Source organism: Lissotriton helveticus, chromosome 7, assembly GCF_964261635.1.
Source record: "Lissotriton helveticus chromosome 7, aLisHel1.1, whole genome shotgun sequence".
Classification (NCBI taxonomy): domain Eukaryota; kingdom Metazoa; phylum Chordata; class Amphibia; order Caudata; family Salamandridae; genus Lissotriton; species Lissotriton helveticus.
This window is the reverse complement of record NC_136068.1, coordinates 145,059,881-145,076,379: the sequence shown is the minus strand read 5'-3', so window position 1 is coordinate 145,076,379 and position 16,499 is coordinate 145,059,881. Positions and strand designations below refer to the sequence as shown.

The 16,499-nt window shown below is 45.3% G+C and overlaps 1 protein-coding gene across 7 annotated transcripts in view; it reads right to left on the bottom strand.

Annotated features, from left to right (window-relative positions):
• Positions 1-16,499, bottom strand: part of EFCAB8 (EF-hand calcium binding domain 8) — a 1,715,964-nt gene that overhangs the window by 641,313 nt on the left and 1,058,152 nt on the right. The gene's annotated exons all lie outside the window — the stretch shown is intronic.

The following is a 16,499-nucleotide window of genomic DNA, read 5'->3' as shown; positions in this document are numbered from 1 at the left end:
ATGTATCTTCTGGTAAGCCAGAATACCAAACTAATAAGAAAGTTTGAGCATGGAGTTTGTGGAGGCTTAATGTTATCGTTTATGCTATAAAAACCACCACTCCTGCACATTTGTTCATCACCGTCTTCTAGAGAGGAAGGAGGCTGTTGGTGGTAGTTTATTTTTCTTTAGTATCAGGCTTTTAGAAGCAAGAGGAAGGATTCGTTCAAGCAGCATCTTAGACTGGTCTAAAACTACTAGACATCTTTTTCTAGGGAGAAATATTTTTTAAAGGATCTTTGCTTTATCATAATTTTACAGACAGCTTAGTAGCTGTGCCTAGATGGGGGTGTTGTCTTTCAAAATAACTCTTTAAAATATTAACATATTAAAATATTTCTGCCTTTAGATTTATTAATAATAATCACATTTTGAATGCACTTCATTGATTTTATTGCTTTTGAGGGATGTTACACTTTATGGCAGGTTCCTAAGAGTGTAATAGAACATCTCTCTGCGTGTGCATTTGCACACCGAGTGCTAAATTAGTCATACCTCACTTGTATAACTTCTCTTCAATGAATTGGGAATATACACATTTTGTGGAGGAGGGTGAATGTTTTCCTGATTAGTTAGAGCATAACACATATATTGCTCTAGTGCCATCTTAATGATTTTTGGGGCCATTAGCAAGACAAGTTTTGGGGCCTTGTGTCCGATACAACTTTATGTTTATTGCCCATTATCAGCTAATCCTCCTGGGGCCACAGATCCACATGAGGATCCCCCTTCCCAATAAAACAATGATCGGACCTGGGGGATGGGATCCCCGGCTCCTTTGGAATGCTTGGGGAGTGGCAGTGCACGCCCCCTTCCCAAATAAAAAAAGAAACTCAGTGAATGCAAAATTAGCAGAGTAGCTATACTGCTCCAGCACGGGAGTGCCATATAAAGCCCTGCAAGGCCTTTTAAAAAAATATATATATATATTCTTTGATGCTAGTGGTGCCCCTAGATGTGTCAGGGGCACCACTAAGCTTTTTAAAAATGTTGGTGGAGGCTGCAGGGAGTACAGCAGCCCCTAGCACCATTAAAAAAACTTTAAGTCTCCTGGGTCATTGAAGTCATGACTCCAGGAGATATTACCATATTTTCTAAAGCACTCCAAGCTTGGGATGTATGCTCTTCAGCTGGAGAGCAGGGACCTCTTGTGGTTGGTTATCTGGTTGCATTTTGTGACCTGAAAAATGTTTTTAAAAGACTCAAATGATTGTTAATGTTTTTTTAAAGAAAGCTTTATTGAAAATGTTTTATGACAATCACTTTCATTAAACACAGCAATGTGCAAATTTATAAAATATACATTTGATTATAGTTATTGGTGACTATTTGACAATTGGTCTGCTTTATATATGTTTATATGCTGAACCCTCGATAAAGCCAATAGGCCAGCTTTTTATATTTTGGTGTTCTGACCCATTGACAAAATCTGTAGGTCTGCCTTACTAAAAATGACACCCTTTCTATAGTTACATTGCATAGTAAGATGTGCCCTTGCGGGCTTTTGGTTGCAGGGCCTGCGCCGAAAACCACACTGTGCACTGCGATGGACATCTTACCTTACATTTAACAAAATATCGAAATTCACAGAAAAAAAACAAATGTTAAAAGTGAAGTTATGGTTAGGAAGTGTAATAATATCTTACTTATATTAAAACAAAACCTTAGACATTCACTTAAAAAAACTAAGGTTAAATGGACGTTAGAGTTAGGTGAAAATGTCAGATAAAACATACCATTTTAAAAGAACAAAACCACTCACATTCAGAAGGGAGCACACATAAGATATGTGAGAACAAGATTCAAGTCCCACTGGGGCATTATGAAAGTAGATGGAGGAAATATTTGAGTAATGCCCTTAAAGAATCTATTAAAAATAGGAGACTTAAATAAGGATGGCTGATCTGGCAGGCGAAGAAAAGCAGACAAGGCAGCAAGATAGCCTTAGAGAGTGCCCAGAGCAGAGCCTTACTGGGCCAAAGGAAATATATACATAGGACCTCTGAAAGAGGGGCCGAAAGGGGATCCACAGCCTTTGCTGTGCACTATGCTACAAACTTATTCCATCTACAGGCGTATATTGATTTAGTGGAGGGATGCCTGCCTGCCAAGATGACATAACAAACTACAGATGCAGGTTGAAAGCTGTTGATTGTCGCCGCTCAATCTACACACAAGGAGGTGGAGAGTGGACAGGTTCGGTTGAAGAACCGTCCCCTGCTGCTCGACAGAAGATCCTCCCGAAGGGGCAGTCTAAGCGGAGGATCGATGATAATGCTCAGGAGCTCAAGGTACAATACTCTTTGTGCCTAATCCGGAGCCACAAGAATAACTTGGGCCCGGCCGTGCTTGATCATTTTGGGCACTTATTGTAGAACTGCAGTAGTGTTACAGACGGAAAGGTGTATAGAAGGCCACAGTTCCCCACGTGACGAAAAGCGTTGCAGAGAGAGTGCTGCCTTGGAAACTCATGCTCTGATGTTCCTGCCATGGCCAGAGGCGAAGAGCCTCCTGACAGAGGGTCCACGACCCCACCCCACCCTGTTTGTTGCAGTACAACATGGCGGTGTTGTTGTCTGTGAATACCTGCGCCACTTTTCCTTTGAGAGAGGGACGGAATGCATTCAGTGCCAATCGGATCACCCGTAGCTCAAGTGGAGACCGGACACCTCTGACCTCCCCCTCTCCCAGATGGCCACCCCATCCCAGGAGTGCCACATCTGTCACCACTGTTAGATCTGGCTTGGAAATGGAGAGGGATCTGCCTCTGAACCAAGCTTGGTTCTTCAGCCACCACTGCAGTTGTTGTGAAGTTCCCTCTGAGATCTGAACATAGTCGGAAAGATTCCCCTGATGCTGCGCCCACTGGAACTCTAGGTCCCTCTGCAGGCCCGCACATGCCATCTGGCATGATCCACTAGCAGGATGCAGGAGGCCATGAGGCCCAGCAGCCTCAGAGTCACTCTCACTGTAATCCAGGATAGAGGCTGAAACATCGGTATCATAGCCCAAATATCCCAGACTCGCTGCTTGGGAGGATAGGCCTGAGACTGCACTGTGTCCAGAACAGCTACAATGAAAGGGAGCATCTAAGAGGGAGTCAGGTGTGACTTCAACACGTTTATAGTGAACCCTAGTGAATGCAGGAGGTCTGCTATAGTCTGGAGGTGGGAGACAACAGCCGGGGGCGAGCCCGCCTTCAACAGCCAGTCGTCGAGATTAGGTTAGACTGTAATCCTGATCTGCGCAGATGAGCTGCGACTACTGCCATCACCTTTGTGAACACCTGAGGGGCACTGGTAAGGCCAAAGGTGAGCACAGTGAACAGAAAGTGCGTGTGACCCATTGTGAACTGTAGATAGCGTCTGTGGGCTGGCAAGACAGGAATATGGAAATAGGTGTCCTGCAATTCCAACTCCACCATCTATTCTCCGGGGTTGAGGGCAGAGAGGACCTGAGACAACGTGAGCATTTTGAACTTCTCCTTCAGGAGAAAGCGTTTGAGGGCCCGGAGGTCTAGAATAGGATGCAGATATTCGTCCTTCTTGAGCACCAGATAGTAGTGGGAATAGCAACCATGACCTACTTCTACAGCAGGCACCCTCTCTATTGCACCCTTGGCCAAGAGAGCTGAGGCTTCCTGGCGGAGGAGTGCCAAATGGTCCTCCGACATAAGATCGAAAGAGAGTGGCATGGATGGAGTTGCCCCTTCGGACAATTTGCAAAACCCACATGTCCCACATGGTGGATTGCCAGTGGAGGAGCTGATGGCGCATCCTGGCTCGAAGTGGCGATGATGGGCCTGGAACGTCAGACTAGGAAGGTTTGGAGGCGGCGGGGGTGCGTGGACTAGCCTGCACGCTGGCTCCTAGACCTGCAAGGTCACTGGATCCCACATCCTTAGCCTTGCAGAGGCTGGGCAGCTTGCGTGAACAGGTGGCTAGACTGGGTCAGACGTGGTTGGATGCCCCTACCGTCGCCATGAAAGGAACCAAAAGCAGACAAGAGTGGGCGAGAAAGCACAATGAAGCCCAAAGATCTGGCCGTAGCCCCAGAATCTTTAAAGAGCTCCAGCGCTGAGTCTGCTTTGTCGCCAAAAAGACGACGGCCATCAAAGGGCATGTCTATCAAAGTTGACTAGACATTCCCAAAAAAGACTGATGTCCTCAACCAGGCATAGCGTCTAATGGCTACCGACGTGGCAATCATTCTGCCAAGTGAGTCAGTGGTTTCCAGTCCACATCTGATGGCCAATTTGGCTGCGTCCCTCCCATCCGCCACTGCTTGGGAGAGAACGGCCCGGCCTCCTCGGGGCACTGAGGCAGCATCTGCATGACCGTATCCCAGATGGTATGGGAGTAGTGGCCCAAGAGGCACACAGTATTCACCAATCACAGTGACAAGCTGGAGGAAGAGAACATACGCATCCCAAGATGGTCCAGCTTCTTGGATTCACTATCTGTTGGGGACAGAAGGGAAAGCATCTAATAAAGAAGAGGCTTGGATCACCAAACTCTCAGGGGAAGGGTGTTGGGTCAGGAAAACTGGGTCGCCAAGGGCCAGGCGGCGGCGGGCTCGGGCATTTGTCCTCTCCACAGGAACCCCTGTGCTGGGCTTGGACCAAGTGCCCAGGAGGAGGACGTCAGTGAGGGCCTCATTGAACAGTAATAGGGGCTCAGAAGAGGAAGCCGCAGGCTGAAGTACCTCTGTCAGGAGGTTAGTCCTGACTGCCACCGAAGGACGATCAAGGCCCAAAACATCACTGCCCTTCTCACCACCACAGCATAGGATGCTCCCTCCTCCGTAGCCACTGTAGGGGAAGAAAGCAAACCAGTGTCTGGAGAAGTGTCCAGACCACTGGCATCACCCAGGTCCTTTCACCAGTCTGATTCTTCCAGCTGGTCTGTTAGAGGGTCCTGCAACTCCTCCCAGTCCTCATAACCACCCTCTGGTCGGTAGGGAACACCAGGACCAACGTCCGTCCGGCTCAGAGTCCAACTCGGGGATTAGGATGGGGACGGATTTCACTGGAGGCACCACCGGCCCTAGGGACGTTGTCATTTGGATTGGCGCTGGGGAGGGTTGAGTGAAATCGACCGGCGTCAATCCGGATCCCTGCCTGGATCCGCATGGGCCCTCCTGCGCCGGAGTCGCTGGCATCGAAGGCCGAGGCCCCCTGACCTGATACGCGGGGACCGAAGGCTGCCCAAAGATGAGGTGGAAGGCCTCATAGAACTGCCAAAGATGGGCAAGGGACGCTCCGGCTACCGGAAATGGGGGGAGGTGCGGTATTGTCCCAGAATCAGGTACCAAAGATGGAGCCTTTGAGTGACGGCGCTCCGAATCCCGCATCGCGTCAGCCGACCGACAGGGAGAAGGTGTTGAAGAGTGCTTGTGCTTCTTCACCTTCTTGTGTTTGGACTTAACCAATGAACTCAACGACTTGGAGTGCAACAAGGATTAGGGGCTCTGCAAGCGGCCTCTAGACCTTCCTCTCGAACAAGAACAGGAGCGACGTGGAGCCGACGGCTACTTTTGGGACCGCTCCCGCAAAGTATTCAGGCTTATGGCCTGGCAGTCAGAGCACGACTTTGGGTTGTGGTCGCACTCCAGACACCACAAGTACACGAGGTGCAGGTGTGTCACAGATATTATCTTGTGACAGGCGCAGTAAGGCTTGAAGCTGGTCTGATGTAGGGACATTCTCATGCACCAGGAGTCAAAGACTCAAAAAAAAGTTGACAAAAAGATGAAAAAAGCTAGCAAAAAAACGGCTAAGGGAATCTCTCTCCGGATCTGCGCTAGGCCGGCGTGGAAAAAGAAAGAACTAGCGTCAGCGCAAAGGGGCGGCATCTAAGTATGCACCGCAATGTCAACCCTGCGACCACAACGCCGGACGCGGAGTAGACCGACGTGCAGGGGTACTGCTAAAGAAAAGTCTCAGGATACAGACTGACACCTGGTGGAAATTCTAAGGTAAGGAATCTACAACTAACTGTATCTTCCAGAAACTACAATTTAAAACATAAAAACATATTTGCAGTAAACATTAAGAAGACAATAAAGCAGTCTGAGATATAGCTATCCTGAACAGACATTTTTTTTATCGCATTGTGGCTGGTGCTCCAGGTACCACGTACATTTGTAAGCCCTGTGTAAGGAAGCACTCTGTTTCGCCGATTAAACGAATAGTTAAACTTCCAATATTATTACACTTACAATAGATTTAAAATGTTGCTACTGTTAAACATTATTCTGTACTTGGCAACAGATCATCTTGACTAATGAGAGTAGACCCTTAAAAACATGATTTAAAAAGTGCAAGTGCATCAAATAGACATGCTTTATTTAAAGTCACAATATGCTACAAGGGACTTATTTTTGGAAAAAAATTAAACTTAGTTATGAGTCGTACATATGTAACACACTCGGGTGTATCTACAGAATATCACACATTATCATTGCCTTGAATCAATCAATGGAAGGGAAACTGAGAGAAATAACAAACGGAGATAGTAGGTTATATTTCTGAAAGATTTATATATTCAATGATAGGACGACAAATTTACATCCTGGGAGACGAATACATGGAAATGAATTCAAGAAAAAACTGAGAACAGAGGTAAACAGGAGAAAAACTCTTCAATTCTCAGCTAACACATCAACTCCTGGTAAGTGTGACAAACAACCAAAATTGATTAATACACAATGGTTGTATGTTGGTGACAGAGCAACGTTTTCTGGAGGTGATGGAGGTGTCAAATAGACATGCAGCTCCATGGCTGAAACTGGAGCAAGCTAGCAGGACACAAACCATCTTCGTAACTGGCAGCATCAAATAAGACACGCAGCTTCATGGCTGATACTGGAACAAGATAGCAGGACACAAACCATCTTCGTAATTGGGAGCGATAATGGAGTCTGATCACCTGCTTGAGTACTCTTACAAAAATAATAAAATATGTCTTGTTAACTGTGAAAATCTCTGGTGGGGTTACACAATAGATCCGCTTAATCAATATAAAAATGGCTTTTGTGCAAGAGGACACATCTATCAAACACAATAATGACAGTAAAGTGCAAAGGAGGCAACACAGTGCAAAGGAGTTTTGTCACAAACTACATCACAGCATCATAGAATATATATTTTACATTTGATTAAAATACAGTGATGAAAAGTAAAAATATATAGTATAGAAAATTTGCCAATGGGCAAACCATCTTCGTCACTATGGCAGAATGATATCATCTACTCCAATGCTTGGATGCACTTGCTATGCCAGAGACAAACAGACATAAGAAATTTTATGATAGACTATACCATCACTCTATTAGTATCTGTGCTAAGGATTCTAAAAGCCTCCAGGTGCCATCTGATACCCAGGTTCCTACAAAGAAAGACTATCCATTTAGCACTTTCAGAGTCATAGGACGGACAGAAGAATACCATGTGAATGAGTGACTCTGATGCTCCTCCAAAAGCAAGGCAGAGATCAACCTCAGCACAGCTTCCGACTACTTGTAGCAGAACTTTTTCTGTGGGGAGCGATTCCTATCTAAATTGGATATACAATTTACGTGCAATGGGCGGCGTCATTTCGTCAACTGTAGATTCGTACCAAGGGCCTGGTTTAAAACCCGGTCAATAATCCCTTGCAATTTATGACAGTTTGTATAGCACAAAGTCCTAATACATTTCCTTTAGGCCAGCTTTTGATACTGAATTTAGTTATTCTGAGGATAACCACAATCTCTCCAATCCGAATTTCTTGGCGACAAAAGATCTTTTAGACCCACTCTGTATGATTCAATGGCTTGGGGGGACCATAACCGAAACAAATTGACGTGCTCGCAGGCAGTCCCAAAAGAGATCTTAAGAACTTATTTTTTTACCGTTTTCAAGATTTTGATGTTCAAACCAGCCCTTCCACCCCAGATTTATGAACCATTCAGGGCTGCCCCTAGAGCCTTTACATTATAAATCTCTAGGGCTGGTCCAATCCTCTTAGATACTGTCCTTTTGTGGATTTTTTCTATACTTGCAATATGGTGGATTAATAATAGTTGTGTTTTTTGGAGTTGCAAATTCCAGTTAAACTTTGGTATTAACCTTCCAAGGTTTGATGCCTGTTCAATGACATTGCCCAAGTACATTTTAATGTTGACCTTTTTATACGTTGTGGGGCTGAATACCAGAAATTTGGTCTTCAAGCTATTCAGCTCAAGTCCCCGCTCTACAAAGAAAGCATTAAAGCCATTTAGGAGTAGCTGAAGCCCCTGTAGAGATTTTGAAAGCAACAGTGTCTCATCGTCAAAAAGTAAGAGGGTGGTGAATCATACCCATACCTGTTCAAACAATCTACTACCCTGTTAATATGCAAAGAGAACAGGGTTAGGGCAAGGACGCAACCCTGTCTGACTCCAGGTTTAATGTTAAATGGATCTGCCAGTTGTCCATGCACCCCCATCAGTCTTGGGCACAAATATCTGACATGTATCCTCACTAAGATGCCCAGCAGGTTTGCGGATATGCCCATATCCACCAAGACCCTCCAAACCTTGCTCCTTGGTACCAGCTCAAAAGCGGCATGCAAATAGACAAATGCAACATACCATAGACTCCTGCTGATTACTAACATATCCCAAAATATACAGAAAAACCTGATCAATCGTGTTAACATTACTTCTAAAACCAGCCTAGAAATCCGATAATACAGTACTGACTTGTATCCAGTCTTGGAGGTGTACCAATATCTGCTTACAAAATGTATTTGCACAGATTTGATCAGGCTAATTGGTCTGTAATTGCCTGGATCGTTTTTTTGCCCCTTCTTATATAGTGGGATAATTTCTGCTGATTTACACGATGAAGGGATCGCCATTCCATGCAGAATTGCATTTGATGTTGACTTTATATATGGACGCCACACTATATACAAATTGTTTGGGATCTTATTGGGCTTGTGAGCTCTAGATGCAAGACAAAACTTTAAATCTACCAAGGTTTCATTTAAATCAAATTCTAATCTGCTTTGATTACCCAACTCAGAAACTTGCAGAAATGTTTCTCCATCCCCTCCTGGCTATTCACTGCATGAGTATATATTACCAAAATAGGCTACCCATTTCTGGGGTTAGAGACAAAAATCCAAATCTTTCTTGGTTCTCTTAACACTTTCTGAGGCTATTTTCTAAAATGATTTATTATCCTTAGCTGTCATTGCACAATGCAGATTTCCCCCACATAGCACTTCCCCACTCTCTCTTAGTTTTAACCAACTCCCTCCTGTAAACTGATTTATATGCCTTACCCAATTGGACCTACATTTGGATTTGACTGCCACTAGTAATTCAGCTTTGGCTTCCCTACATACTTTGTTGTACCAGGCCACCTCCTTAGTGGTACCAACCCTTTTAGCCTGGGCTAAGAGTCCTCTACTCTGTGAGAAGACGACCTTATGTTAATCCTTAAATGCTAATTGTCTATGCTTAGTTTTCCCAATTTCGACGTAACCATCCCTGGAGCCGTTTCCAGGGCTTCAGGATGTTGTCCACACAATCCCACTGAAAGGCTTTACCATTAGAATGGGAAATATTCCAATACCCATACTGTATATTGGCTGCTTCTCAACCATGCTACCCACTAGGATCAGGCACAGGGAATTGTGATCACTATCAATTATATCAAATATAACCATGTCTGACAGACAAGATCCACTAAGAAGTCATCAATACAGCTGCAACAACCTGGTCTATTAAAGGTGATCCTACCTTCCTTGTCTGAATGTGTCCCCCATCCGCTGCTCTTAGATCATAGTTAAGGCATCAGTGACAATGCTTGTGCTGCTCTAGAGGACCATTTCTCCCAGGGAAGTTCTAACTGTGGGATCCTCCACCAGTAAGTAAGTAAGTAAATCTTTATTGCTCAGTTAATTAAAACCATTGCAAAGAGTAATGTAATGTAATGTAAAATCACACTTATATAGCGCTACTACCGCTCCAGGGAGCATCTTGGCGCTCAACACCCAACCCCGCTGGAAAGGGTTGGTGGACAGAAGGCAACTTCGAACACATTACAAGCTTTACACCAGTGCCCTACAGTCCGCGTCGGAGAGTGAGAAGATCCATGTCTTCAAAGATTTCCTAAAATGACTCTCATTAACTGTACGCCGAATCTGAGCTGGCAATTTATTCCAAGCCCTTAAGCCTAATACAAAAAGAGATTTCCCCCCTTTAGTGGCCAATCTAAATCTAGGTGTTACCAAGAGGTTTTGATTGGCAGACCTCAAACAGCGTGCTGGTAGATAGCGTTTGAAGCCATTTGACAAATATCTTGGTCCTTGTGCCTGAAAAGCTCTGAAGGTAATAACGAGGACCTTAAATAGGACACGCTTATGAATGGGTAACCAATGTAGGGTCTTAAGCGCAGCCGAGGCAGATGACCTTCTCGGCCAGCGAAGTACTAAACGGGCAGCAGCATGCTGGACTATCTGCAGCCTGTGAAGCACTGCTTTGTTGGTACCTGCATATAGGCTGTTGCAGTAGTCCAGTCTAGATGTTATCAATGCTACTGCCACTGTTTTCCTGGCTGCAAGAGGAAGAAGGTCAAAGAACTTCCTAAGTGATTTAATAATCTGGAAGCATGTGCTAGCCACACCTACCGCTTGCTGCTTAAATGATAATTGGTCATCAAACTTTATGCCCAGGATTCGCGCAGAGGAAATAGTATTGGGGGGAGCTTCAGCGTCCTCAGGTCACCATTGTTTAGGGGAGAACAGATTTTGAGATCCAAAGGGTAGAATTTCTGTCTTCCCTGAGTTACATTTGAGGTGATTGTTATTCATCCAATCAAATGTAGCCGTGAGACAGTTTTTCAAGTTTTCCTCTGCACCAGGCAGCTCCCTGTCCAACACCAGGATCAGCTGCGTGTCGTCAGCGTACGATATGGTACTAATCTTGTAAGAGGCGATTAGCTCAATCAGGGGTACCATATAAAGATTGAAAAGTACAGGGCTCAAACTAGAGCCCTGTGGGACCCCTGAGCTGATGACTTTTTCTTCAGATTCGAAGTCGCCTAATACTGTAACCTGACGTCTCTGGGAGAGGAAATTTGTAAGCCATGCCAATACCACTCCTCCTATACCTGCGTTACCTAAACGGTCAACCAAGATAGTGTGTGAGACCGTATCGAAGGCCGCCGATAGATTGAGTAAAATCAAGACGGCCTTCTTCCCTTGGTCCAATGCCATTCGTAAGGTCTCTGCCGTGAACAAAAGGGCAGATTCAGTCGAATGTTTGGATCGAAACCCTGATTGATTGGTGTGCAGGATGTTATTCTCCTCAAGAAAACTCGTAAGTTGGTTGTTAACGAATTTCTCCGTCAGCTTAAACACCGCAGGGAGTAGGGAAATAGGACGCATGTTGGACAGAGTGGTTGGATCTGGTAGGGCTTTTTTCTGTAGTGGCATGACCGCTGCGCGCTTCCAGTCACCTGGGATTTCTGCCGTGGCCAGTGAGGAATTAATAATACATAGCATATAATACATTATTTAAATACAATTGTTAAAAAAAAGATATAAAATAATAATAGCTTCATGTGGCAAATACATTTTTTACAGAGATTTACACATCTTTCACACTGGGCATGGATTAAAAAAAATAGAGTGAGTCTCTTATATAGCCTAAGGTGGCTGTGTTAAAAGTCTTGATTCTGGGTTTAAGCCGCGCTGTAATGTAGGCTTGGTACATAAAAGAATGATATTTGAGGGAGTCTTTTAGTTCGTAGCGATCAGCTTCTACGATTTTATTGTATGCTGGCTTGCATTCGGGTGGCTGTACCTTGCCCATACTGAGTAGGTAGTTAGATTTTCTTTGCCCCTTTGGGTTTGCTTCATCCATTGCCTGCCTTCTGTCGTTCATGTTTCATTTCCGCTATCTCCAAGAATTTGACAAGATGGCTTGCTAGTTGAATGTTTTTTCCATCAAAGCAAGCCTTGACCACCTGCCGGCATGTTCTTTTTCCTAGCTTATTTAGGGGCGGTTTTAGATGATATCTGCGCTCTTTGTCCAGACCTTTGCAGGAGCATATTAAGTGCAGGATGTCCTCTTTTGCGTACCCGCATATTTGGCAGTTCATTGTCGCTTGGGGCCTTTTCCATGGGGGTAGATAATTTTGTGATGGAAGTATGCCCAGCCGTACCCGTAAGAACTTCTCCTTTGTGCGCCTGGTAAACCCAACTCCTAAATAGCTTTGGCAGAAGCTGTTGGTGTAGTTTTGGATAACTATCCAACCATGAGCCCTGTTGGCCAGGCTTGCTTTGTCCTCTATTAACGAGATTGATCTTACTGATTTGTTGACTAGCTGTTTGAAGGTGTTGTGGGACCCATTGCACTTCCAGGCTTCTTGTAGGCACAAGGAGTTTATTGAATGCTTTAGATATTGTGCAGCTGCGCAGTTGCTCTTACTTTCTATCTCTTTCCATAGGTAATGATTCAGACTTGCGTCTTCTCCTCCCTGGATTTTGTGCCATCTTTTGGCATAGGCATCCATTCGTTCTAGCGTTTGATTTCTCAGGCCGAATTCCAGCCTTATTTGTGCCTGCGAGGTGTAATTGGGCAGGCTAAAAATCATTCTCATGGCTTTCGCTATTGTGCTATTCAGTAGCTGAGCGTCCCTCCCTCGGAGGCATTCGCTACGGTAAGTTATGGCCGGAGTTAATTTTGCATGAATCACTTGAAGCAGGGGGGGTGAAGCTGCGGCCGACTGCTTTCATTTTGAGGCTCCTTAGTGCAATCGCTACGCTAGTTTCTCTCCATTTTATTGCTTCCTTTTGATCTTGGAATGAACCCTTTCTGTCCACAATTACGCCCAGGTACTTTTATTCATCCACTGTTTCCAGTGTGAGCACTCCCATGTGCCAGCAGAACCTTGCTGATGATGTCTTAGCATCCTCCACCAGTTATCTTGGTCGGATGTCGTATCATGAGGAGTTACCATCAAGGGTTTAAAGGTTGTGTTAAAGTCTCCAGCCACAATTTAAATGCCTTTACCAGTTAGGTCTAAGAGTGTGTCCTCTGCCACTTTTAGCACAGAAGTCTCAACATTGCCAACTTCTACACAGTTATATATGTTAAATATTTTCAAAGAGGTCCCTGAGGATGGATATATATCATGTGAGCAAGGCTCCACGGAGCCGAAACGTCATGCGATTACTCTGCTGAATAAATAATTCTGCACTTAACTGGTCCGTGTCCTCGAGGTGTTTGGAAAGCGATCTGAATCTGGATGCAGTAAACTTGGATGGATATATATATATATATATATATATATATATATATATATATATACACACACACACACACACACACACAGTTTGTAAAAGAGTCAGTGGACTTAGCCTTCGCATGTTGTGAGTGACATTCCATTTCCTGTTTCACCCACACACACAGTGCCAAAGGGTAAGAGGAAATGGGAGAGTTTGTGTCTGCCACTGAAAGAAAATAGGAGAGTTTTAAAGCTAGTATAGTGCATATATATAGCTAGGTCAACAGAAAGGAGAAACAGAGATGTGCTGCAGTTATGCAGCAGCTTCCTGATTAAGGATCGTTCTGCATAAGGACAAAGAAATTTACTATGAAGAAGAGACTGAACAAGTTACTTACCTTCAGTAACACAATATCTGGTAGAGACTCTAGCTAGCTGCAGATTCCTTACCTTTGAATTTCCCAGGCATCAGACTTGATCCGGAAACATATGCTGAGCAATACCCCTTGCGTGTGACATCGGGTGGCTCAAATTGACTCCGTGTGAAGTCGTCGTCATTGGTTATGACGTCGCAGTGCCTATATAGGCGCCACCCAGGCATGCGGACGTCAGTAATTTTCATTTTCTTTCACGCCAGAAGCGCAGAGCCACAAAGTAACTGACATAGTCATGTGCAAAACTAGGGCCCTGAAAAAGGGAATAACCCTAGCCCTACAATACCAGTCCGAAAAGCAGGGAGGCATGGGTGGGCTGTAAGGAGTCTGCAGGTAGATAGAGTCGCTACCAGATAATGCGTTACTGAAGGTAAATTACTTGTTCATCTGATAGAGAGTTCTAGCTGCAGATTCCTTACGTTTGAATTAGATACCCGAGCCATACCATCCTGGCGGTAGGTTGCTGACTCATATCCTAAACTAAAAAGTCGTGCAGCACAGAACGGGCAAAATGTCCGTCCCTGCGTACTTGCGCATCAAGGCATTCATTCTTTTGCGAACGTGTGCAAAGATACCCACATCGGTGCCTGACAAGATGTCTTGGACTGGAACACCCTGAGCCAAAACCTTAGTCGTAGCCTTTCCCCTTGTGGAATAGGCTCTTAATCTCTTAGGGGGCTGATTCTTTGCCAAGGCATAATAAATCTTGAAACAGAGAACGACCCAGCAGGAGATGGTCCTTTTCTGCACTGTCTTTCCCTTCTTTGCTCCCACGTACCCCACAAAGAGCTGGCCATCCACCCGGAACTCTTTTGTGCGGTCAAGGTAGAACGACAATGCTCTTTTTAGGTCAAGTCAGTGGAGACGCTCCTCTTCATTAGAGGGATGCGAGAGAGCAAAGTAGGTGGGCAAAGTGATGGGCTGACCCATATGGAATGGGGTCACAACCTTTGGCAAAAAAGATGCCCTGGTGCAACGCCCCACCTTATCCGGAAAGGACATAAGATAAGGAGGTGAGCAAGATAATACCTACAACTCACTCACCCTCGAGGCAGATTTAATCGCCAATAAGAAGGCTGTTTGATGGTCAACCTCCGGAGGGGACACTTTGCAAAGGCTCAAAGGGAGCACACATTAAACAAGACAGGACCAAATTAAGGTCCCACTATGGCTTAACAAAACAGGGCATGGGTGAGCCAGCCTTTTTAGAAATGTATTTACAATAGGAGATTTGAAGAGAGAGGACTGGTCTGGCAGCCGTAAAAAAGCAGACAGGCAGAGAGATAGCCCTCGAGAGTTCCCAAGGCAGAGCCCTGCTAGGCAAGGGTTAAAATTAATAAAAGGTCAGTAGAAAGAGGAGCAGAAAGAGGGTCAGTCAATTGACCTTGCTGTACAGTATGATACAAATGTCTGCCAACAGCAGGCATATACCGTCTTAGTGGAGGGCCGCCTCGCTGCCAAAGTAACGTTACAGACTTGGGGAGGAAGGTCAAAAGATATAATTTGTCGCCGCTCGATCTCCACGCATGGAGGCACAGAGTTGACAGATTTGGGTGGAGAACCCTCCCCTGCTGCTGTGACAGAAGATCCTCCCGAAGGGGCAGCCTGATAGGAAGATCGATAATCCTTCTCAGAAGCTCTGGATACCGAACTCTCCTCGCACAGTCCAGAGCCACATGAATTACTTGGGCCAGGTCGCTTCTGATCTTCTTCAGAACACTGGGCAGGAATGGTATGGGCGGATAGACGTACAACAGGCCTGAGCTCCACTCGCGACGAAAAGGGCTGCAGAGCGTTAGCCGCCTTGGAAACTCCAGCGCGCAGTACACCTGACACTGCACGTTATCTTTTGAGGCAAACAAATCTAACCAAGGTTCTCCCCACTGCTGAAGGAGACCTGGTGCCACCTTTGACTGGAGACGCCACTTGTGATCCGCTAGGCATCGTCGACTGAGTTAATCTGCCCTGGCATTCAGAGAACGTGCCAGGTGTTGAACCACCAGGGTTATGACCTGCTGTTCTAGCCATGTCCAGAGATGCAGGGACTCTTGACAAAGAGTCCATGACACCACACCGCCCTACTTGTTGCAATACCACATGGCGGTGGTGTTGTCTGTGAACATATGCGCTAACTTCCCCTTGACAGAAGGAAGGAATGCATTAAATGTCAACCAAATCGATCGAAGCTCCAACAAATGTATGTGGAGCCCTGTCTCAGCCGACACCAGTGTTCCCTGGTCTCCACTGTAGTGTAGTTCCAATATTCCCAATAGGCTCTGCGCATTGGAAAAATATACACTATAGATTTGACATAGGACTGAGGTCAGTATGTCTCTATCGAGTATACTAAACTTAAATGTGAGTGCCAGCTAGCTCAGAGGTCACTAGAAACTGACTCTCGAATACACAAGAAGGGATTAGTTTCTGACAACCGCATAAAGATGACAACTTTGTTTCCCCAAGAATAAAATGCATATTCAGAGTCGTGGAAACAATAGATAACTATTTTACTCAGTCAATCTTGCATGCTTCGTATCTACAGTTGTATAAAAACAGAGAGACGGGCGTTTCGTTCTCATGCAAGAGAGGTGAACTGCTACAATCGTTAGACAGAATGTGTTGGACAGGCCACGTGTAAGGCTTGCTCCCTCCCCGCACGACCAGGCCCGAGCCCCGCTCCTCAGGCGTTACACGCAACAACAACCCGTTTCCCGTCTCCTATAGGGCCCCTGCCCCTGAACATCTCCACATCGTGGGCCCGA